Raw genomic sequence first — 25,757 nt, forward strand, 5'->3', positions numbered from 1 at the left:
ATGATCTTCAAAATACCTTGAAAACGACTACAATCGGAACATTTTTTTATATTACCATATCTGCCCACTTTAACAGTACAACTTTTCTCTCTAACATTTTCTTCTATCTCTAAGCCTAACGGACCACCCGGTATACAGGGACTGTATGTTCGTCTTATATGAGTAAGTACGTAGGCATGTATGTATGTATATGTTTGTAAAAACAAGAAAACAAAGAAACTACAGAAAATCATTTCTTTTCTTTTTTTTTTGAAAGATATGACTTGCATGATATACCAGTATTTCTTTTTTATTTCGTAGTAGCTCGTGTTTCTTAAAAAAAAGACTACTGCTTTCATAATGTACATTATTGTTAGCGCCAAACGTTTCTTAAACATCTTGAAGAAAAACAATATGCATATTACATTATGTACACAATTACACTATAACGCTACGTAATAATAAGAACATTTTATTTTTTATTTGCAGATAAATACTTATACTTATCAGACTGTAATATTATGATTTAAACATACCTTCAGAAGATAGATCGGTATCTGAAGAATATGTACTGGGCAATGAGACACATTTTCACACATTATATTACATTTTACTATACAGGGTGTTCATTTGAAAACTTTCTAGCCGAATACCTCAAGATATTAAAAAAGTGTAAAACACGTGTCCAAGGACTTCAAGGGGAAAGAGGGGGGTGGTATCAGTTTTTTATTTGGGTGGCGTTTTCAAGGTCATTTGAAGGTCCACTTTGTTTTTTCAAATGGAAACGTATATTTTTTATTATGGGATCTTATTGTACGTAAAAAGACCAGCAATTTTCGTAGAATACTTTTTTTATCCGCTCACTAGTTTCGGAGATATTTAAAGAGAAGTAGAGCGAGGTATATTATCGTGTAAAATTCTTTGCCACAAATCGTTGATCTTTTCCAGTTGAACTAGCACCTACCATCTGAAAACAAAATTGTCCTCTATTGATCTCTTGTTTATGTTCTCTGTCTTTCAATATAAGATTGTACTATTTAGTCAAGTGTGAATCATCGTAATAAGAGATACTATATCGTAGTACAATTAATTGTATAAAATGGAGTATTCTTTAGAAAAACGAGTAGATATAATTTTCATTTATGGAGCTGGTGAGTGTGTTCGTCGAACTGTTGCTACGTTTAATGAGATACATCGTGATACGCATGTTTCTCATACGTACGCGTTACAATTAGTTGCAAAGTTTAAGGAAACTGGATCGGTGACAAATTTAAAAAGAAACCAGCCAAAATTCATAAAAGGAGCTGATTAAATCGAAATTATAGGACAGTTTACTGTAAATCCTACAGTCCGCGACAATACTACATATAAGACATCGCTTAAAACGAAATAATTATGTGTTATACGAAAGAACTTCATCGTCTTTCATACAGAGTGTTATTAGTTACTTCTGGAGACGTCGTTTAACGTATTGTTTTCGTTAGTATTTCTAAGAATTTGAAAGTAACACCAACTTACCTTTTATATATTAACTGCGACAAAACTATAAGACAGGTAATGTTTTTGTAAAAAATTAACATGTACAGCTTATTTTTATCGGTTATTAATATTTTGTGTTGCTACCTTTATTTTTTAGGACATGTAATATTCTTTTTGGAATAGATTTATACAAGTTTTTAATCGGTTTTTGCTTAATTTTCTTCCATACCATTTCAACGCAGTTTTTCAATTGTTCTACAGTACTAGGCACCCTGGCTAGTATTCCCCAAAGGTTTTCAATGATATTTAAGTCAGGAAATCTCGCTGGCCATGGTAAAACGTCTATTTCCTTATTTTTAAAGAAGGCCTGTACTATCTTTGCTGAATGCACAGCTGCATTGTCTTGTTGGAAAATGTATTTTTGGTTGGCTATGGACTGAGCATGTTTTGACAAGTGCTTATCAATAACATCTATGTATTTCCTGCTGTTTATTTTTATGGAAATAGATTAAATTTCAGTTCTTCCATGATATCCTATAGCCACTCAAATCATTATTCCTTCTCCACCCATTTGTCGCCTTTGCAGTGTCAATTCCTCTTTTCTTAAATCGTGAAAATAATAATTTAGATTATCAGGGCCATCTAAAGTAAACCGTTTCTCGTCAGAAAAATTACTCCATTCCTCCATTTCCATTTCCTCCTTCGTTCCTCCATTTCTTACGCTAATGCATGCGTTGTTCTGCAAACTCTAATTTGGCTTCTTTATGACGGTTAGTTAGCGGCGGTCTTTTCAAAATTTTACGCCTTTTTAAAATATTTGAAGCCTTTATTATTCGTTGTACTGTCCTGACACTTGTTTTTACACCAGTTTCTGTCGCAATTGTCGTGCCGTTGATGTAGAGTTCCATGCATGTCGTAAAATATTCCGTCTGTCTTATGCAGTTGTCAACTTTGGACGGCCTCCTGGATTCTTTTTACCATAGTTTTCACTATTTTTAAAATAATTATAAACTACACAACGGCTTCTTTCAAGAATTTCGGAAATTTTTGCCACTGTTACGTATGGAGACGTTCTCCACGTTCCTTTCGATTAGAATTTGTAATCTCTTTTCTGAAAACGAAAAGCGTCCCAACAGGCCCCTTTTATTAACGAAAGATACTGTATGCCTTCTTTGTATCAAAATCTCTAGACACTCCCTTCTGGCATCCGTTAATTAATATTCTGATAGGAAATAGCCCGGATAACCTTCATTAACCCCTTTTAACGAAAATCTAACTGAGGCCTGGTTTTCATTAGAACTGACAAAAAATGTGACTGTGACCCTACGTACATTAAATCTTAAACAGAGTACCCCTTTCATTTTCAAGGTATATAAACCCGTTCATGTTCATCCTCCTCGGTTCAGTTGAGAAGCGGTTCAGTCAAGATTCAGACGCGGTTCAGTACTCGTGCAGTCACGTCGTGTCAATTCTAGTGAGATCGGGTTAAAGTCCCTTTCGAATCAATTCGTAACCTTATAGATTCCGTTAGTTCGGTATATATTCTATTTGGCATTCAGCAATCGCTATCTAGCCCCGCATTGCCAGTGCGTCAACACCGTGCATCATAGGTAACAAATTCTCAAATTGTACATTCACTCGCGACACAAACAACATCATTTGTAATTATCTTAAATCAGAATATATTTGTCTTGTTTGTTAACTCGCGTAATCTACAACCCTTGATTATTGCCCAATATCCTAATCTAATAATTGAACGTTTCCACATGATACAATCTTACCGCTCGGATTGTATCAATAAATTATATAAGTTACGAGGCTTATACTAATCTTAAATTCAAATCAACGAAGATTTCTCCCACCTAGTGGCTACCCGGTTTCGCATTGGGTGCTTCCACGAAAACTATACCATCCTAGCGGATCCCCGATTTCGCATTGGGTTCGTCCGCGTACCCTAGCAGCTCCCTGATTTTGCATCAGGTGCGTCTGTGAGTTTTCCACCTTCCTTTCATATCGGGTTCGCCGCGTGTCCAACCTAGTGACTCCCCGATTTCGCATTGGGTGCGTTCGCGAAGTTTCATCCTCCTAGTAGCTCCTCGGTTTCGCATCGGGTGCGTCTGCGTTTGACTCCAACCTCCCAGAGGTTCCCTGATTTCGCATCAGGTGCGTCCTCGACGTCAACTATCCTAGCGGCTCCCCGATTTCGCATTGGGTGCGTCCGCGTACCTAACTAACAAATTGAAACCATATAACTGGGGTAACAACCCGTCGCCGGCCTCTCGCGTTGCTCGCAGCCCTGGCTCGTAACACCACTGAATGATTTTCATTTCGCAAATTATTGATAATTTTAATCTCTGTTTCATTTAATTTTGTTCCTCGTGGCATTTTGTATAAACACAAATATTGCAAGTTGATTAATATTTTTCAGGTTTTACTTAAATTATTTACTTCAATTACTGACACCTTCGAAGAATATTTCATTAATGATCTTTTTGGTTTCACTGTTTGCGAGCAACTGTCTTACAGATTTGTCGCGGCTAACAAGAGGTCAAGCTTGTGTAGCTTTCAAGTTCATAGAAATTCTATCGAAAACAGTGCGTGGAACGACGTCCCCAGAAGTAAATAATAACACTCTGCATGAAAGACAATGAAATTCTTTCATATAATACATATTTATTTCGTTTTAAGTGATGTCTTATAGTATTATCACGGACTGTACTAGTTCAACTCGACAAATTTCAATGCTAACTAGTGTATCAGTAGGATCTGTGTACAAATTACTTAAACATAATAAGTTTCATTCTTATAAAATGCCGTTGCATCAAAAGTTATTAGAAGATGGCTTTGACAGGCGGAGTAAGTTTTGTGAGGAATTAACAAATATGATCAACGTCACTCCTAATCTAAATAAAAACATTTGTTTTAGTGACGAATACACTTTTTTCTTAAACGATGTTGTAAATCGTCATAACTGTCGTTATTGGAATGACGAAAATTCACATCTTATTAGAGAAAGTAATACTCAATGACTGGAAAAAATAAATGTTTGGGCAGGCATTTTAGGAAATGCTATTATAGGTCCACTATTTTCCAAGAGAATTTGAATGGCAATCTGTATTTAAATTTACTGGACGACATCATTGACCCACTTATAAAAAAAAGTCTTGAGAACCAAAGAGATAAAAACAGCAATCTTTTCTTAAATGAAGAACTTTTGTACTTCCAACATGATGGTGCTCCCCCGCATTACACGTTACCGGTTCGTCAGTGGTTAAACAATCGATTCCCACTAAGATGGATCGGTAAAGGAGGTGCTATTGAGTGGCCACCAAGATCACCAGATCTAACTCCAGTCGATTTCTTTTTGTGGTTGTCTGTTGTTTATAAAACACAACCAGAAAGCGTCAACGATTTGCGTCGCAGAATTGTACAGCAATGTTGAGCTATTCCAACAGATACCTTCAAACATATTCGTTCAAAATTTGAGAATTGTCTGTATTATTGTTTAGAAAACAACGAACATTTTGAAAATTTATTATAATTCTAAAGAAATTACAAAGTTTCTCGCAGTACAAGTATGACTCGCTCTACTTCTCTTTAAGTATCTCCGAAAATAGTGCGTAAATAAAAAAAAGTATCGTACGAAAATTTTTGGTCTTTTTACGTACAATAAGATCCCATAATAAAAAATATAGGTTTCCACTTGTAAAAACAAAGTTGACCTTCAAATGACCTTAGAAACGCCACCCAAATAAAAACTGATACTGCCCCCTCCCTTTCCCCCTTGAAGTCCTTGGACACGAGTTTCACACTTTTTTAATATCTTTCATACTTTTCGTGATATTCGGCTGGAACGTTTTCAAACGTACACCCTGTATAATTGTATAATATGGGACTTCCGTTTCCGGTCGCATGAGTGATTGAGGTGCGAAAAAGAGTGTACGGAAACTTAGGGTGAAAGTGGTGAGAGAAAGAGGTGTGTGGGGAGAAAGTGTGTGGAGAAGGGTGTCTGGAGGTTAGGGTCAGGTGTTAGAGAAAGGGATAAGGGCGGGATAGTGAGATAGAGAGCATTGGTGGAAGGATAAAGTGAGTGAGAGAGAGGTTAGGTCCGGGTGACGGCAGAGGGGAGTGCGCAGGACTACAGCTGGAAGGAGTGGAAGGTAGCGCGATCTAGCGGGAGAAGAATAACTCAAGGAGGCGGGAAATTTGAAAAGAGAGACAATTACAAAGTAGGAAAGGGCAGAAGAAATGAGTGAGAGAGGGGATGAAGAAAAGGGGGTTGGGAAAATAGAGGAGGGGGCGGGAAAAGGAAGAGTAGGAAGGATGATGAAGGATGAGAGGTTAGAACGGTGGTTTAGTCTAGATAATTTGGGGAATGTGGAAAGTGTGGGGAAAAAGAGGAGCAGAGAGGAATTGTTAGGAGAGGGGAGGGACGAAAGAGGAATGTTTAAAAGAAGTGACAAAACAAAAAGATCGCCAGAGAAGGGAAAGGAGGAGGCGGGGACAGAAGTTAGGAAGATAGAGGAAGTAATAAGAGGGCTAATAGGGGAAGTCGAGAGGATGAAGGAAAGGTTGAGGGAGGAAGGGGAAAGGTGGATGGAGGAGTGGAGGAATGAAAGGGAGAGATGGAGGGAAGAAAGGAAGGAAGAGAGAAAGGAGGAAAAAAGATGGGAAAGGATAGAAAAATGGTTAGAAAGAATAGAAGGAAGGGTAGAGGAGATAGAAAGAAGGGAAGAGGAAGAGGAAGAGAGGAGTAAAGGGGGAGAAGGAGGGATAGGGAGGGAAATGTTAGAGGAAAATAAGAGAAGAATTAGGAGAATAGAGGTATTACAAGATAGGAAGGAAAGGGAAGAGAAGCGGAAGAACATTATAATAAAAAAGATACAGTTAGAGGGAAAGGATGTGAAGGAGGAAGTAAAAAGGGTGTGGGAATTAGTGGGGGTGAAGGAAGAGGGGATAGAAGAAGTAAGGAAGATAGGGAAAGAAGGAAAAGATGGGTGTGGGATGGTGCTAGTTAAAATGGCGAATTTAGAACAGAAAAGGATAGTAATGGACAGAAGGAGGTTACTCAAGGGAAGGAAAGAATGGCTGGATGATGATTTAACAGAGGAAGAAAGGAGAGCAAAATGGAAAATAGAAAGGGAAGCGGAGAAGGAAAGAGAGAGGGGAATGCATGTACAGATAGGGTACATGAGAATGTGGGTAAATGGAAGAATGAAGAGATGGAATGAGATAGAGGAAGTGTGGTATGGAGAACAGGGAAACGGGAAGAGGGAGAAGGGAGAGGAGGGGGAAAAAGGGGGAAAGCAAGGTACAAAATAACCTTCTGGAATGTGGCAGGATTAAGGAATAAGGACACGGAATTCTGGAAAGGGTTAGAGGGGTGGGACATAATAGTATTAATGGAAACGTGGATCGAGGAAAGGGGGTGGAGCGGGGTAAGGAGAAGGCTACCAAAGGGGTACATATGGGAAACGCAGTGGGCAAGAAGAGTAGAAAAAAGGGGAAGGGCAATGGGGGGCATGATAATAGGAGTAAGGAAAGAGATCGAGAGGGAAAGGGAGGAGGGAGGAGATGAAGAAGGTATGATGACGGTAAGGGTGAAGATAGGCGAGAAATGGTGGAGGGTTGTAGGGGTTTACGTAAACGGAGATCTGGAAAGAAAGTTGGAAAAAATGGGGCAATGGACAGAAGAAAGAGGGATCCGGGAAAGAGTAATTATAGGGGGGGACTTCAATGCTAGGACGGGAAGAGAAGGGGGGGAGGAAGTGGGAGAGGAGGAAGAAGGGGAAAGAGGGGAAGGGAGTAGAAAGTCGAAGGATGAGAAAATAAACGTAGAAGGGAGGAGGCTGATTAGATATCTAGGAGAGAGAGGATGGGGGATATTAAACGGTAGCACTAAAGGAGACGAGGCGGGAGAGTGGACATATGTAGGGGGGAAGGGGAACTCAGTAATAGATTATATTATAGGGAATGAGCAAACAAGGGAAGAGGTGGAAAGGATGGAAATAGGGGAACAGATTGATTCGGATCACATGCCAGTGACGGTTTGGATAGAAGGAGTGAATAGAGGGGATCTTAAAAAGGAGGAAAAAGGGAAAGGAAGGGGGAATAAGGGGGGTCGCTGGTCAGAGGAAGAAATAAAGGGCTTCAAAGAAAGATTTGGGGCCTTTAGGGGAGGAGAGGAAGGAGTGGAGGAAGAGTGGAAAAGATTGAAGAAAAGAGTAGGAGAGGCGTTGGAGACGATGGGGAAGAAAGAGAGAAAAAAGAGGGGCGGATGGTGGGACGAGGAGTGTAGGGAAGGGAAAAGGAAAGTGAGAGAGGAACTAAGGGGATGGAGGAAGAAGGGAGGGGAGGGTAAGAAATTTAAGGAAGAGAAGAGAAGATATAAGGAGTTATGCGAAGAGAAGAAGAAGGTAGAGAGAGAGAGATGGGAAAGGATGGTGGAAGGACTAAAAAATGAGAGTCAGATATGGAAAGTGGTGAATATGGAAAGGAAGGGGGGAGCGAGGATAGACGAAAGGATAAAGATGAAACAGTGGGAAGAATATTTTAAAAAAGTATTAGGAGGAGTAGATAGGTGGGAAGGAAAGGAAGGGGCGGGTAGAAGTGAGAGGGATGGGGAGAGGAAGCTAGATAAGTCGGAGGTTAGTAGGGTGATTAGGGGTCTGAAGGAAGGGAAAGCTGCCGGGGGGGACGGTATACCGAATGAAGTTTGGAAATATGGAGGGAATGAGATGGAAGAATGGTTATGGAGAGTCTGTGACAAGGTTTGGAGGGGGGAGGGATGGCCGGAAGACTGGAAGGAAGGGATAGTGGTGCCAATAGCCAAAAAGGGAGACAATAGTAAGGTGGAGAACTATAGAGGTATAACGCTCACACAGACAGCGTATAAAATATATGCTGCGGTATTGGCGGAGAGGATGAGAGAGGAGATAGAGAGAAAAGGGTTACTACCAGACAGTCAGGCAGGTTTTAGGAAGGGGATGGGGTGTATAGACAATGTGTATGTGTTAAATTATTTGATAAATAGACAGGTTAGAAGGAAAACAAAAAAGTTGATCATTATGTTCATAGATTTAAAAGCGGCCTTCGACTCGGTAGACAGAGAAGTGCTAATGAGGGCAATGAGGAGGAGGGGGGTAAGGGAGGGGCTAGTGGAGAGGTGCGAGGAGCTGATGAAGGAGACGAAAAGTAAAGTCAGAGTGGGGGAGGAAGAAAGTAATTGCTTCTGGACGGTAAGGGGAGTGAGGCAAGGGTGTCCACTAAGCCCACTACTATTTACATTATTAATGGCAGATGTAGATGAAGAGTTGGAGAGGGGCGGATGGGGGGGGGGTAAAAGTAGGAGGGAAGAAAATTTATACGCTAGCATACGCTGATGACATAGCGATGCTGGCGGAGGATGAGGAGGGGATGAGAGGGATGATGGGGAAGATGGAGAGGTACCTGGATGAGAAAAAGCTGCAGTTAAATGCGGAGAAATCTAAAATAATGAGATGTAGGAAGGGCGGGGGGAGATGGAAAAAGATGAAGTGGAGGTGGAAGGACAGGGAAATTGAGGAAGTAAGGGAGTACAAGTACCTGGGATACGTGATAGCAAGGAATGGTGGACAGGAAGCGCAAGTGGAGGAAAGAGTGAGGAAAGGAGCAGCAATAATGGGGAAGGTGTGGGGGATAGGAAAAAGGAGGTTCGGCAAAGATTGGGGTAGGAGAGTATGGCTTTTTGACAAATTGGTATGGTCGGTAATAAGTTATGGGGTGGAAATCTGGGGATGGAAAGAGAGGGAAGGCATGGAAAGGCTACAGGAGAGATATTTAAGGTGGGTCCTGGGAGTGGAAAGGACAACGCCGGGATACATGGTGAGGGAGGAAATGCAAAGGGAATTACTGAGGGGAAAGGCAGGACTGAGGGCATGGGGATACGAGAAAAAATTAGCGGAAGGGAAAGGGGGAAAGCTGGCACGATTATGTTGGGAAGAAATAAGAAGAAGGGATAGGGTGGGAGGGGTAAGAGATGGGTGGGAAAAGGAGAGGTGGGAGTTCTTTAAGGAGAGGGGATGGTCGGGAGAGATAATAAATGAAATGATTGAGGAAGGAAGGGAGAAAATGAGCGAGGAAATAATTAAAAAGGAAAAGGAAAGACAAACAAAGGAAAGAAGGGGTAAGATAGAGGAGTCAAAGTCAAACAAGTGGTATGGGATGGTGAAAGGGGAGGGACTGCCGGGGTACCTTAAGAAAGGATGGGGGGAAAGTAGATGGAAAAGAGTGGCGAGATTTAGGTTAGGATGCGAGATGAGAGGAGAGTGGTACTGGATGAATGAGGAGCGGAAAGCGTGTAGAGTGTGCGGATGGGAGAATGAGACGTGGGAGCATGTGTGGGAAGTATGCATGAGGCTGGATGAGGAAAAAGGGTGGCAGGAGAGAATGTGGGAGGTGTTGGAAGATGAGGGAGGAGGTGAGGAATGGATGAGAAGAGTGGAAGAGTGGAGAGAGGGGAGAAAGGAAAAGAGAGGAGTGGGAGATGAGCGAACGGAAGGGGAGGTCCAAAGGGTAGGGGGGTAAATATAAGATTAGCAAATAAGGTCTTTTGTATATACAATTTTCTCTCTCTGTCTCTCTACATAGCATTATATAGGTCATAAGCATAGATAAGTAATGTATAAGCTAGGTTAAGATATAAATATAAGGTCTATTGTATATAAACTCTCTTTTCTAGCTATATAGTATATAAGTTTAGGTTAGGATAAGTATAAGTATAAGTTAGGTTAAGTTAGATTAAGATAGATAAGGTATAAGTTAGGATAAGCGAAGATGGAAGGGCGGCGATAGAAGGAGATGGTGTAAAGGAAAAAGGATTGTAACCCTTAGGGGAGGCAAAATAAAAGTATAATTGTATAATATGGGTTATTAAACTTTAGTTAATTGCTCTAACACACTCGTCACGACACAAGATGTGAGATCATACTGAGTAGGAACGCACATCTGTTCTATTAAGAACGCTAACGTCTGACATTGACGGTAATATTTTGTTTTGGAACAACTACTTAACTGCGACATGGTCAGAAAGAACAACACAAGTGCACTGGACTTGCGTTGTTTTACCTACAACGTTTTAAATTATTACTATACTTTCTATTGTTATTCACTTTAATCAAACAAATATGCAATATCATGCAAAGTTTGAAGATATATACACTTATGTTTTAAAAAGGAAACAAGGAAACATCACTAGTACGAAGAATTAGTGATCAGAACATTAAACGGCAATACTTCGGAAGTGAAAGTATGTGACATGCGTCGTTTTTTCTTACAACAACCATAAAAGTGATTCATGTGAGAAAACAAAGAAAAGACAGCGAATCATTTCTTTTCTTTTATTTTTAACGCTTTCTTGAATCTTTTGTATTCTATTCTAAATCAGGGTCAATGTTTGATACAGTTTTTGCTGTTAATAAAGTACTATAAAATGATCTAACGTCAGGATCAATAAGTAGTAGCATACTTAATAAATCTGTTGGAGTATACACCGAAATGTACGGAACATGCAGAGGAGCAGGTCTTTTTGATCTGCGGTTTATTACACTTCAAGCGCTGCCATTTTTCCGCACTAAAGGGCCTAAGGAGGAATGTGGCAAATCGTCAGTCTGAGCCAGCCTACCGAGCTAGTCACAGCTCTTACACTTTTTCTTTCTAACTGGCAATAGTTATATTTCAATGTAATAGTTATAAAGTATAATATATATTGTGTTATAGGCGAACAGTATTAATTCACAACTAATCGACGTTTATTCCATTGTGCGGTGGAGTTCAAATAAACAGTTTTTTTTCATTTCTTTTTAGCTCGTTCTATAATATCTTTCCAGTTCTAGATCTCATTCCATACGCGTCTGACCGGGAACTAACAAGTGGTCGATTATTTGTAAATTCGGTTTTGATTCTATGACTGAAAGAAAACATTGCCGTCACAATAATATTTTTATTTTGTCCACTACATGAATCGGAATAAAATGTAATATGGTGTGACGTTGCAAAAATTGCAACGTTACTTCTCTGCCCAGAACGGTTTTCCGAAGGGACCAGACCGCCCTCTCTCGTGTCGAACGATCGCTCACAGGTTTAGGGAGCGCTCCCCGAGGAACTTCCGTATCGATTATCGATTGATTTCTGACGAGTTTTGCGCGTGCTGTTTCGTGGAAACATCCCGTGCGCATGGGTAGATTGGAAATGGGACCACCGTACACGGGCCAGACAATCCGGAGGCGCCGACGCGTGACGAAAGCCTCTTATTGAACATCCGACACTTTTGCGGTCCTGCCACCGCCTTATCTCGCGGATAAAATGGGGCTATGGCATGGATGGTGCGATGGTACCCTGGGGAGGTTCCGAACCTCTCTCGGCCGCGAGGCGCTGCCGTTACGGTATTTCGCGATATGGTCCAGTGCCCGAGGACCACTCGAGGGTACGGTCCTGCGATTTAGGATTTCGCGTACGAAGCGCGCCCCATTAGGCAAGTCGCGGATAAGGTGTAGGGTGGGAGGAAATAAGGATCGACACGTCGCGTTAACGAAAATCCGAGGATCACTGTCGTGTTGGCTCCCGTCGCGGGTATCGTTCGAAGTACAAAATACAAGAGTGCTACCGTGTCGCGACGAAGCGGCGTAATACCAAAGCGGCCCCGGGCCGAGACTAGGGAACGGTAAGTCGATGCAGTGGTCCTCCTTAAGGGCCCGAACTGCCAAAAGTAGAGTGACTACGTTACCGACAAAAATATGGTTTTACATGCCTCCAGTTTTCGTCCTTAAATAAGAATATATTGTCGCTTATAAAGGGCTCATTCGAAAGAGAAAGGTTCAATCTAGTGCGGGCTGGTCATGAGCTGACGAGATTATGCAGATATTTAGAAATATAAGCGTTAGAAGTAGACCAAAAATTGACGATGCGCGTGCCGTGGAATTCAAGCATTTTTATGCCATTGGATGAGTTTTCTGGATGATGTCGAGACCAGCCCGCACTAGAAAATATCTCCAGCTACAAATTGACCTATAATTTGTCTTGATTCTGTTGCGAAATAAAGGCGAAAACTTAAGGCACGTTTTCGGCATGGCTTTCTAGCCTCAAAATTCATGATATCGATAATATAGAGCAAAAATGTGACAAGTTTAGTTGAACTGGAGCTCATCAGGTAGCGCCTAAGTAGAAGGACTGTGGGGATTTTAGAGAGAGATATATTGAAGTGGTCTGTCTGTCGACTTCCTCTCTAGTGGTACACACCACATCGGTGAGCGTAGACTCAGACTGTCCTCCACGAACGTGGGGACTGTACGATGAGCACGTAGTACAGAAAACAGGGTCACCAGTGGCCGCAGGCCACACGTTCTCGAGAGAGAACGCTTGCAATATATGATAGTCCAAGATGGACGCGCCACGTGTTCGCGGCGAAGTCGGAACAGGTTAACTGCGTGAGGCCCACACCTCACGATTAATAAAGGCGTCAGGTAACGATCAAATAACAACGTTTATTCACCGAATGGCAACGAGGAAACTCGCGAAACAGCTAGACGCGAGATACAAGGTCCGTCCAGTACGGACAGCGTAGTAACACCGTTATATATCAAATTCAACTCCGAAAGACGCGACTAGCTACGGCGGCGTGGTTTTCGCGAAAGAGAAAGAGTGGCCGACGAGACGCTCCTCGCCGCGGAAACGCGGGAAACGCAGGCGCACTAACGCGTGCCGCATGGCACATGCGCGTGAGCACCGCCGGCCCCACAGGACTGTCGAAGTGGGATTGGAGGAAACTGCAAGCGTAGATTGTGGCACAGACGAGGTATAGGAGTAGACCAATCACCCAATGTATTTTTCTGTCTCACGCTCTAGAGCCCCCGTACCATTCCGTGTCACATCCTACCGTATCATTTAGAACTAATATTGTGGAACCGATATTCTGCAATGGCGCTGTTGCTGATATAATTTTAAATCTCATGTCGAGGATTCATATGATGAATGAGACAAAAGAATGTTGTTTCCTGTTAATTCAATTACGGCTGATACGCGAGTGCATCGAAGGAGACGTAACGTAATAATAATAATAACGTAACGTCTCCGGCTGAGAATATTTTGGTCCCGGATCGAATCCTGCATGGAATGATTTTTTTTTTCGTTAAACACTTTTTTCTTGTTCTTTCTACTACATCAGTTTTCTTCCCTGTGCAATTACAACTACAACAGTGTAATAACATAATTATAAGAAATTAAATTAGTTCAATATTAGCCAAAAGTAAGAACGTAGTTTAAATTTAATTTAATAAAATACGACGTTGATATCACTAATTTCATTTGACTATTTAATAGCTACCTATTCAATCTACTTCTGATATTGCTTTTCATTTGCAGCGTATATATTCTAATAAATTTAATTATTTGGGATTGATAAAAGATTGAACAACAATATTTATAATAACTAGTTTTGAACATTTTTTAAGGGTAATTAAATTTAAAAAACAAAAAGAATTATTTAAAAATACAAAATATATTTCAGTACATACCATTAAACCCGATTCTTTTTAATTTTTTCAGTTGAAATTTCACTTTGATATCTTTTTTAGTTCAAAAGTTATAGCAAAATGTGCGCCTCGCCGAACCGGGAATCGAATGCGCTACTTCCAGACATAGTTGGGCACTATTTAGATAACAAATTATTTAAATAACGATTCCAATAAAAGATACTTTAACTTTATTCGTTATTCGAAGGTTCGAATAAAAAAAGTATCTTTGTCGAATAAATAATTTTATTCGACGAGAATTTATCCGATGAATAAAGATAATTTTTTTTTATTCGAAGCAGATTTATTCGAACTTGGAATAATTTTTTCATCTTTTATCTGTATCTTTTATTCGAAGGCTTCGAATAAATAGCAACGAGGTCCGACGAGAGCCGAACTTCAAAGACCCAGCGACTGACAAACGGCATACAATGTAAGCAGATGGAGAATCGCGTACGAATGCAAGTTTAACTTTTAGATTTTTCAATATACCACCATAAAATTGCGACGAGTGAAATGAGTCCAAATTCGAGTATAATCGAACAGTTTTATTGATACGTAATGTTGCGATAAAAATTACAATCGTATTGAAGATAGTCCAAATGATGTCGTGTTTGGACTCATTTTGATCGGGACAAGCTCCACAACTCATTCGTATTAACAATATTATTCTGATTAAAAACATAAAAGCATAAATTGCCAATAATACACGATTCTCCATCTGCTTACATTGTAGGCTGTTGGTCGGTCGCTGGTCTTTGAAGTTCCGAGCTCGTAGAGTCGCGAGATATCGGTGTGAAACAACTACCAATCCAATTGCAAAACTTCATTGTTTTTCATGATTTATTTATGGGACTTGCGCCAACTAATTCGTGGCATTCTTCTGATTAAAATGACACTAAACACGGTACAAATTGGACTGTATGTAGCATTTTTATCCGTAGATTTATTCGAAGGCTTCGAATAAATCTTCGGATAACTTTTGCCAGCTCGACGAATAAACGGCGACGACGGCCGACGAGGACCGACGAGCGCCGAACGTCGAAGACCGAGCGACTGCCAAACGGCATACAATGTAAGCGGATGGAGAATAAAGCCGTCCTTCATACAATTATAAATATATAAATTTAAATATATTTAAAATATTTATTATATAAATATTTATATATATATAGATTATTTAATATATATTAAATATTTATTTATTAAGTATTTATATATATATATATATAATATTAATATATATATTTATTCTTATAAATTTTTTATTATATATAAAGAGAATTAAGAATTTATATTTATTTAATTAATTTTCTATAATTAAATTTTATTTTTCTTAATTTTCTTTCTTATTTTTTTCTTTTTTTTTTATTAATTCATTGTCTTCAGACATCGTTCAATGAGTGGAGCCACGAGGAGGTTGGTCAGGGTCAGGTTCGGAGGGGAGAAGGAAGGGCCAGCTCGATCACGCTTGGAAATCTACGTTATCGACGTCACCGCGTGCCACCTAGCGGCTCTGATCATTAGACAACGCGCAACGCTGAGTACATCCCAACATGTCGACGGCCTTACCTGTCAAAAACAATTAAATTGCTCAACTTTAAACACGCACAACTTTTGAATCTGTGAATTCCTCACACTGAAATTTAGATTTTTGGCATTTTCTTGTCACGATTTACAGGATTATAATAAGATATATTAAAAATTTCTGGGTTGACAAAGTGAAGTTTCACCAAAAATAAATTGTAATGAATAAGTGATAATAAATCAAAGATGCATAATAATTAGAAGAATCAACAATATTCTATTCCAAAACATTGCCAAGTTATGAATGTTTTGATTTTCACATTTGTAACCGTATAGGTTACATATCGATACGTCATATATCAAATGACGATGTCGACCCCACCATAACACTCCGTGACGTAAACCGCGAGTTCTGGCAAAGAAAAGGACCGGGAGATATCGCGACACTTGTCGCAATGCGCACGCATCGATCCCCACTCGATACCGATCGAAGGAGGTCGATGCGTGCCGCAGATAGATCACTCTACGTCTGGAAGCGGGTCTAGCCGCACGCGTTCGCGAAGTGTCCTGTCGGCGAAACACGGTACGCGATCGAGGGGTCAAACCGACCCGATATGCATGGATGGTCTGACAAGTCCATAACCGTGCAGTGCGTAGTATGCGTACGGATTGTTCGAACAAACTCACGATTTCTCTTCGGGTCGAATCGATACGACCGAACCCCGCACGATCGCTAACATTCTGCCGCTACCTCCACGTAGATTGCTCGGAGGCCACATACCGTGCCGAAGAGTAAACTTCTTGGTTGCGTGGAGTGCCAGGGGTTTTTAGTGTGTGTCACCACTTGGGCTATTTGTACGAGAAGTCGGCCAAGTACCTGGGTGGTCTGACAGGTTCGACTTCGATCGATCACGAGGTCGAAACGAGTCGTTCAACCGTCACTATGTCGGGCACACAGGTCGGATTAGAGCGATCGGACTGTGCACGATCACTGTCGTTCTGCCGGTACCTATACGGAGATTGCTCGGAGGCCACGTATCGTGCCAAAGAGTAAACTTCTTGGTTGCGTAGATTGCCAGGGGTTTTTAGTGTGTGTCTCCAACCAGACCACTCGTACGTATTTGCGGCCGAGTGCACGGTTGGTTAGACAGGTCACGAATTCGCACATCGCGGGACGCGATCTATATTAAAATCGTTTAGATCGGTTCTCCAAAAACCAGGCGTGGAGACACAATATACATTGTGTGTTTACGGGTTACGAGAATTCGGTACGGATTACCGATACTCGGTATTCCGCGCGTCATCACGACGGAGTTCATTGCCCTGAACGTCGGGAGAGATCACGGGCCGTCCTGTATACAAACAGCTCTTCTGCGAGCACATTATACAGGGTGATCCACGCAATTGTTTTAAGTCATAACTCCGTTATTATTGCATTTACGAAAAAATGATAAAGGAGAAAGATAAATGGTTCGAAGAGCACTACATCTGTAGGCCTTTAAATTTTTTTTTAGATGCAGCAGTGCATGTGCAACTAACAATTGCATCATTTCTTTAAATAGAAATGCATATTTTTTTTGCACAGATCGATTCTTCCGTTCATTCTACGTAAAAAATGATTAGGGTACCATGGCAAAAAAATTATTAGATCTCGAGATATTTTCAAAAAATGTCTTTATTCATTCATTTATTATAATTTATTTTATACATATATTAAAGATAATTAGTTACTAACAAACGGTTAAGTCATTCTCTTGCTTCCACTTTTCTGCTTTTGTTCCTACACGTTTATTGATCTCTCAAGGACAAATCAGTTTCTGGTAGCATCATTAATTTGTATTCTCATGGTCTTTCTGACATATACTGTCAATCTTCGTGAAAAACTTCTGCGATTTTATCATAAATTGAACAGTGTTTATTGTAAGGATAGGCAGGATTAGCGATTATTCAGTTGCCTGGTCTCCAAGAAAAAGGTTACTCACAACCATTGCCAGCGCATACTGGCCACCTCATACTTGATGTCATAGTTATTACGAGTAAATGTTATTATATTTTATACAATTGTGTGCAGAGTAAGTGTGAAACATGTTTCGTTGATACACTATATGATCTCTATTAGAAACTATAATTACCATTGGTACTTGAGGATATATTAGAAATGCCGAAATGAGGAGTTACTTTATGAATTAGTTTACATCACCGAAAGATTCTGTTTTATTCCGGTATGGGAAAATTTAAATACTTCGTTAATTGTATAAAATTCAAAGTCGTTAAAGATATAACACTGTCCAATAAAATAAAACTTATTTCGTGTTTTGCAATACCTGTTGGGTGCTTCTTATAGACTTTGTCATACTAAAACCAAATCCGAAAGCAGAATTGCTCTATCACGCAACGTTTTCGAAAAATATTAGTTTTTGTACAAATGCATGATTTTGATAAAAAATGACGTGGGTAAAACATTACGTGTTGCGCAAAAACTAAACATGCGAGAAAGTTCAGGTTTGAGTCAAAAGATAGAGGGGACTCTCCCCTACATATCCATATAATCAATTATATTTTTATGTACTTTATAATAGTTGTAAATGGTTGTTAAAGTTTGAAAAAGAGCCGACGCGGGTATTTTGTACGCTCTATTTTTGTATTGTGAAATACAAACATATTGTATGTGAAAAATCATTTATTTAGGACGAATTTACTATACAGGAATGCATTCTACAGACATATCTGGTAGAGAAACCGTTCACGAAAAGTATTGAAGAGTTGCCAGTGGGCACAGTCTCATCAAAGACAATATGTTGTATTCGAGCAACCAAATAATTGCCAGTTAAATACCTTTATCAATCAGATTTATTCGCATTTGTTGTCAAATACGCTGTATCTACGGGGCTGAGTGAAAAATTATACGCACTGTCCGCCTTGTCCATCTAAGAAACTTTCGTATTAAGAATGGACGATGTGTAGGTACTCAAAAGCTAGGCGATTATGTCGAAAAATGATGTATTTCCCGTTTCTGAAAGTTGGTTAAAATAAATTCCACAGTGAAAGTACCGATAATTTTTGACTCACCCTTTCACGTATTCTCGTTTCATTGCTTATCATAAAATTTTCGTATTAAAGCTTCTCTAGCACCAATTCTATTTTTCACAAACAAGACATATTATTGTAATTCGAAATACCTGAGAATACATAACGATTCAGCTCTGAGTAGACTAGGATAATTATTAAAAAGGTTTACTTATTGCCGATAGTCTCATTATAATTTATTTAACGTGATTTCCATTGAACCAATATGTAGTCGAGCATTTCATTCATTTATGCCGATTGGTGTTAATTTTGCAAACGACACGGTACCAACTTCGAGAATTTGTAATTATAAGATTCAGATTCCTGTTTAGAAGTTTGAATGTAATGTTTATAGGTGAAAGATAAAATGAAAGGTAAAACAAAGTCCTTGAGTGTGCGAGACCATCGTCATAATACTTCATATAAAAAAGAATATAACATCGATGACGTTGGAAACGTATTGATGACGCAACGCGCATTACCTATCTAATATCTCACGTTAGGTCATTACTTCCAATCCTCCCCTCGGTGCAATCCCCTGAAACCTGACCTATCTCGAGATAGGAAGATATTTCTGAAACGGGTGAATTAACGATCGATAATGTGGTTGGATGGTTGAAAGATCGAGCGATTACAAAAGCCGCGGGATGAAAACAAGATGGAAACCATTCAACTGTGACGACGACCTCCGATTCATCTTTTCTTACTGAGCTTGTCATAGGGTAAGGGACCGAATTACTGGGGGGGGGGGGTACCATTTACTGTACTTATATTAATTATACTTATTTTCAAAACATAATGAATATTAAAAAAGAGATATATAGCATATATATTAACTGACTTTAAGGAAAAAATTTAATATATCTTTTTTAATATTCATTATGCTTTAAAAATAAGTATAATTAACATAGGCTCAGTAATTGGTACACCTACAGTAATTGGATCTCTTACCCTAGTTTCTAGGTATATTTATGAAATTACACAATTATTAATACAACATACATGATTCTAAGGAGACCAAAAAATTAAAAATCGGATGCCTAAATAAAAAATTGTAGATTATTTTTTAAGATTAGTTTAAGGGGAAGGGACCTTAATAAAATATTGGATCATTGGTTTCTTATTGTCCAAGTTATGTAGTATTATCGTAAGTATAAATTACTTCATAAAAATTTGAATTGCACTCTATTGTTTCTTTTTTGTTTTGATATTGAAGTGAGACAATATTTGTTATATAGTAAATTGATGATATTTTGATATATAATAAATTTGTGAATTATCATAAACTATGTTCTGTCATAAAATAGTATTAGTATCTATATACATAGTGTGCATATTTTTAAATAAAGTGGACATAAACTTTTAAAAAGGGATAAATGTTAAGGACGAAGATAAATTCTAGCCGGAAATGCTAGCCCTTAAGGACGAAAATAAAATAATTTACACGGTTCCTGAGCGTCTCATAAGCAAGAAGAGGTTTAACGTCATAAAGTCATAAAGTTGAATTCGATGTGTGAAAACTGTTATGTAAACAAATTCGATACACTCCATCTCATTATCTTTAAAATATTTATTTCTTACCTAGATTACGACATCTTACATGAATAAATTAAATTAAGTGGCCTTTTACATGGGGTGCAATTTATTTTACCTTGGCATTAAAAATTCATTTGTATTTATTTTTGCAAATATATTTGTTTATTTTGTATAACGACTAAATTTACAATTTACTAACGAGCGGAGACGCTAGATGGCAGCACAAGCACGCGGTGATGTCGATAACGTAGATTTGCAAACATTGCCCTGATATCTCAAGCGAACTGATATCTCAGTACATACCAATATGACGGCGTCCTTACCTGTCAAATACGTTGAAAATCGCACATCTTTACACACGCATAACTTTTGAACTACTGATCTCCTAGGATTAAAACTTGGATTTTCGGCATTTTGTCGCAAAAATCTACAGAATTACATAAAAGGAAGTTAAAAGTTTCTGGTTTCCTGAAGTATAGTTTAGCCTACATATGTACATAATGTACAAAATATATCGCATAACGGAATTTTTTTACTTTATCGAAGATATGTAACCTCTCAAGGGAATTCCATTTACCTACAAGAAAATTCTATAACATTATCAATAATTGCGAAGATTATGAATAATTTCATAAGTCATTCTATACATATAAGAAAAATTGTTCGAAATAAATATGAAGAAATTTCATAGGCTGTTCCATTGTCTATTCTAGATAAAAAATTAACATTCTCAAATTTTATGTTTGTTATTACCAAATAATGTTCGTGGTTTGCAAAAATCCATTCAAAAATTACTTTTTTTAATGCATTCTATTGTTCTCACCATAAGGAAAAAGTGTCTAAATAATCATACTTCGTAACTAAACTGTTTTTCTGCATAATGATATTGAACATTTATTAGCCCTAGGGAAGAGAGGAAAAGAGGGGTGAGGGAAGGGGTGGGGGGAGGTATTTTAAGGTTAGTTATATAAGGAATTTTGTAAATATACTCTCTCTCTCTCTCTCTCTCTCTCTCTCTCTCTCTCTTTCTCTCTACATATGTAGAATTATGTTTAGGTTAAGTTTACGTTTAAGTTAGTGTTAAGTTAGGTTAAAGTGAAAATGGAAAAGCGGCGATGGAAGAAGGAGGTGAATTAAGGATTTGTATCCCCTAGGGGAATCAAATAAAGATACATACATACATACATGCATTTATTAGCCCTCAGATGGTTTTTAATTACATGCATGTAGTTTAATTACAATTATGTTTACGTTTATATGCTGAAATTATTATTGAAATGGTTACTAATGAACACATAATTTAGTAATTTGTACTAAAACGGTAACCAAGATTAGTCTTTTGCAAACAAGTTCATAAGAATGTAGGAATCAGATAATATACATGACAATGGTGCTACTAAACAACGGACAGAATTTTTTAAACAATTACGTTAACAAAGGGCGTAAAGAATAATATTTTTTACAGTGTTTATTCTTGAAATGAATGTTATACGAGGAAACAAACTTTTAATTATAGATTTTACCGTTAAGATAACTTTTGCAGTATATTTTTTAACATATCATTTGTGTACAAATATTGCTTCATACGTGAAAACCATGACTTAAAATTGATTTATATTTATATCCATCAGAAATAAAAATGTAAAATCTAGACAAGACAAGACAAATTCTATGGAAACAGCACAGTTCTTAGTTCAGAGCGTTTTATGCCAGGCGATATTTCTATCACCGCGTGATTAAGATATCGCATTACACAGTGCAAAAATGTCTCCACACTTTTTAAGCCGAATTTTCTAGATCAGTTGGAATCCGTGGGCAGAAAGTTTATATGATCTTGAATGTGTTGGCGCCAATATTTTCGAGAAACAACATTCCGGCGAAATCTAAAATTAAACTGATGTAACTGCATATATAGATATACGTGACCTATGCCAATTGTCATCGTTTTATTTATTTTAGATTATAATAAAAATTCATATGGAAATAGGTATATTAGATATTTCTTATTCGATCAGTCCATAACTCCGTATACAAAGTAATTTACTAATTCTTTATGATAATTATTATGTTTTTGATAACTCGGAAAGAAATATTACGTTAAAAATAACAATTGTCATATTGTAATAAATACGAAACCTTAATTCTGTAAACGGGGGATTTGGTAACTATGATCAGTAAATGAATGATTATTGCGAATGATTATTGCGAATTTCATTATATTTATTTACGCACGGAACATACTTGAATATGAATATTGAAACATACTTGTATTTTTCAGAAGAGAAACAAGTCAAGTTTATAACAGTATTCAATTTATTACAAAAAGCATAAAAAACTACAGACCATTCGTAACAAATTTAAAAATCGTTTCGTTGCTGTTTTTTGACCATTTTCCGCGTGGGATTACACTTTTTGTCTTCTCTATCCTTGCTATTGAAAATATGGTTATCACACCATTGCTTTGTCATAGCATCGAAATCACTTTCTTTACTCAATATTCATTTGAAAAATTGTATTTCTGCTGTTATATGAAACTGTAAGAAGTATAAAGTTGTTGATACAATGGTGTCAGACACTTAATACTAGAGAATCATATTGGGTAATAAGTAATAAGTACATATACGCGTACAACATTCTCAACAATAGTCGAAATTGACAGACACTCTTTATCGATTCCAATTATTAAAGCGATGAGCCAATCACTATTATGATTACTCATTTTTCTTGGTCCGGGTTAAGTTGCTCCACTATACATTTTACAGACAGTTAAAAATCGAAGTTGTTTCTTCAACTAATATCTGTTCATAGCGAAAGATCCACCACCGACTATATTCCACACCTCGAGATTAATCCACTTAATGATCACATAGAAGAAGACTAAACGATTGATCGTACAGATAATATCAAAAAGATCTTTTTCCGTTGACACGCCTGACATAAGATCTCGAAGAAATGCCGTTTCAACCAGGAAGTCGTTCGTTTCGACAATCTTTTCCGTCTCAGGGATTTGCGTCTTCTGTATCTTCTCCGAACTTTTTAGCCCTTGTATCCAGTGCAAAATCGTTTCGAAAGTTGAATAAACCTCGCCCATGATTCTTAAATTATCGGCCCGGTAATTCGAAGAGCTACCATCGGCGCACCCAACGGATAACTGAAGTCCATTCGGTGTACGTCGGTTCCTAACCCGAATGCCAACTTTGATGTACATTTGGTTACCTAACTGCTCTAGAATCGTCATCAGTTAAAAGAGTTTCGTTTGTTGCGAAATATGTGCTTATATTCATGAACGACGAGTTGCATTAAACATTTAACGAACGTTTAGAATAACTTTGATTTGGTTTTATGGTCTGTTCAACCGGAATTGCAGAAATTGTGAAATATGTATATGTACTACTATCAAATATTTTATTGATTTCGATTGAGCTTATGAAGAGGGAATCTGCAGGGTTGCACACGGTTATCAAGTAGAGGTCCCTATTTCGCAAAATGTAAATGCAGGTGTATACATTAGGGTGGACTTTACTTTTCAACTATGAAATTTTGAACACGCCACCTCCTAAAATTGCTCCGTTTCATAAAAAATGATATATACAAAATTCGAGATCGATTGGACGTTGGGAAGACGTGGCATATCGAATGCGAAGTTTTGAAATAGAAATAGCTGCACGCTAAATGTGAAGAGTACACTGAAAATTTAGATTAAGTATTTTATACCTTAAAAAATATTATAATTCTTTACATGCATTCAATCACAAATTTACTATGTACGAATTAAAATTATTTCACATAAATTGGCCTGTCTAATTTCTGTCCGGCACCTTCTCGCTAACAAGTCCGTTTTTGCGAAGCGTAATACCGGTGAGAACGTCGCGTTCCTTCTGAACCTAACATTCCTATATTTAAGTGGTTTCAAGAATTCTGGTCTCAAATAAATTTTTATTTTAGATCGGAAATTGAAGATGAAGTAGTTACAGGCTCGCTCGACAACACATCCGAAATAATACAGTTTGCATCGTACAATTTCGAAGTGAAACACCTACGCGAAGACTATCGAGAGTTTCTTGAACTAGTAATAATTTTTCTTAAAGAAATCGTTTCACAATTTTCATTTCACAAATTTCTCAAGTTTCAGCATTTCATCATACTCGATGGATGGCGGAGGCTATATATTCTTTAAAAATATTCTTATTTAGAGATCAATTTACATTATCAAAGGATGAAGAAAATGGAACACGTTCAATTTGTATCTTTGTCAATTGTATTTAAAAACATGGATCCAAGCTTCAATTGCTGCAGAAGCTCCAAGACAAGACCATTAGTTTTTAAGAAATTTATACGCGTATAGTTCCATCAATGACCATGTAAGTCGCGTAGCACCTTACAGTCACCATTCGAGTGCTAAGGCTTAAAAAGTATGTAAAAATTGAAACTTTATTTTTTAGTTATATTGAAAAAACTACATTGTGGTACTATTATCATAAATATTTTTGCACAAGAAGAACATTTATTACATTCCCATTTAGATAAAATTTCCTATTTATTGTAACTTTAACGCGAATGTGCCACGTCTTCCTCTTATCCGATTAACTTCATCTTTTGCAAGAATTATTTTATTACTCAATGAAACAATTTTAGGGGGCGGCGTGAAAAAATCTCGAAAAAAAGTTTTAGCAGGTATATGTATGTATAGCTAAAGTCCAGGGTCCAGGTCTAAGGTCTAGTATACATATTACAGGCCTGGGTGACTAGTGACGTATTAGAGAATCAGTTACCCGATAGCCCCACTGTCGCACTTTGGTCGCCCCAAAAGTTGGTCAAAATACGATTTTTTAAATCTTGTATAAGATGACAAATTTTGGGGCTGAACTTGGACCCCCCCCCCCCCCGCAATTCGACACAACCTACGTCATTCTATTCGTTTTGAATAGAATGAATGAAATGAATAGTTTTCAAGATATTCACGAAAAACTACCGCTACTACTACATGAATCCTGCGTATTCCTATGCGTCCATGACAGCGCGCCGCAACTTGTATGCAGCATAGACTCCCCCCCACCCATTCTACTTTTCAGCACGGCAGCAAGCAAGTAACGTATGTAACGGGCGAACTTGTCAAAAAGGAGCGAAGCAAGCAAGCAAACTTTACGATTCTCACATTAAACAATATACCAGTTTATTATAGAATGTGCTAATAAGTGGAACTGGTGTTGGTCTGGTTTATTTTTTTTCCGAGGGACCGAAGCAAGCGAGCAATGTTTAAAGTTGTCACATTCGACAGTATGAAAAATCCCAGAAATCCCAACCTCTCTTTCTTCAGCAAGTTTATACATCACTATATTTAACAAGTTCACCCGTTGTATACGTTGTTTGCTGGCCGCCGCTCAGAGGAGAATAAAAGAGGGGAGCCTATGCTGCATCACGTCACGGCGCGCTGTCAGGGACGCGTAGGTATACGCAGGATTCATGTGATAGTAGCGGTAGTTTTTCGCGAATATCTCTAAAACTATTCAGTGTACCAGTATTATTTATTTTATTTATGTACTCATGTAGCGTTGGTCTGCATTGAAAGTAAAGACTTTTGTAGTACTCATTTGTCTTTTCGCCCGTATCTGAAATATCTCTCGG

At 38.2% G+C, this 25,757-nt stretch overlaps 1 protein-coding gene and 1 long non-coding RNA gene across 4 annotated transcripts in view; both read right to left on the minus strand.

Annotated features, from left to right (window-relative positions):
• Positions 1-25,757, minus strand: part of LOC143356642 (uncharacterized) — a 281,650-nt gene that overhangs the window by 192,162 nt on the left and 63,731 nt on the right. The window lies entirely within an intron of this gene.
• On the minus strand, positions 22,573-23,319 carry LOC143356822 (uncharacterized). Its single transcript, XR_013082738.1, has 2 exons — positions 22,762-23,319; positions 22,573-22,666 (listed from the first exon to the last, which is right to left on the minus strand). It is a non-coding gene; the product is annotated as an uncharacterized LOC143356822 (long non-coding RNA).

This window comes from Halictus rubicundus, chromosome 8 (assembly GCF_050948215.1).
Source record: "Halictus rubicundus isolate RS-2024b chromosome 8, iyHalRubi1_principal, whole genome shotgun sequence".
Classification (NCBI taxonomy): Eukaryota; Metazoa; Arthropoda; class Insecta; order Hymenoptera; family Halictidae; genus Halictus; species Halictus rubicundus.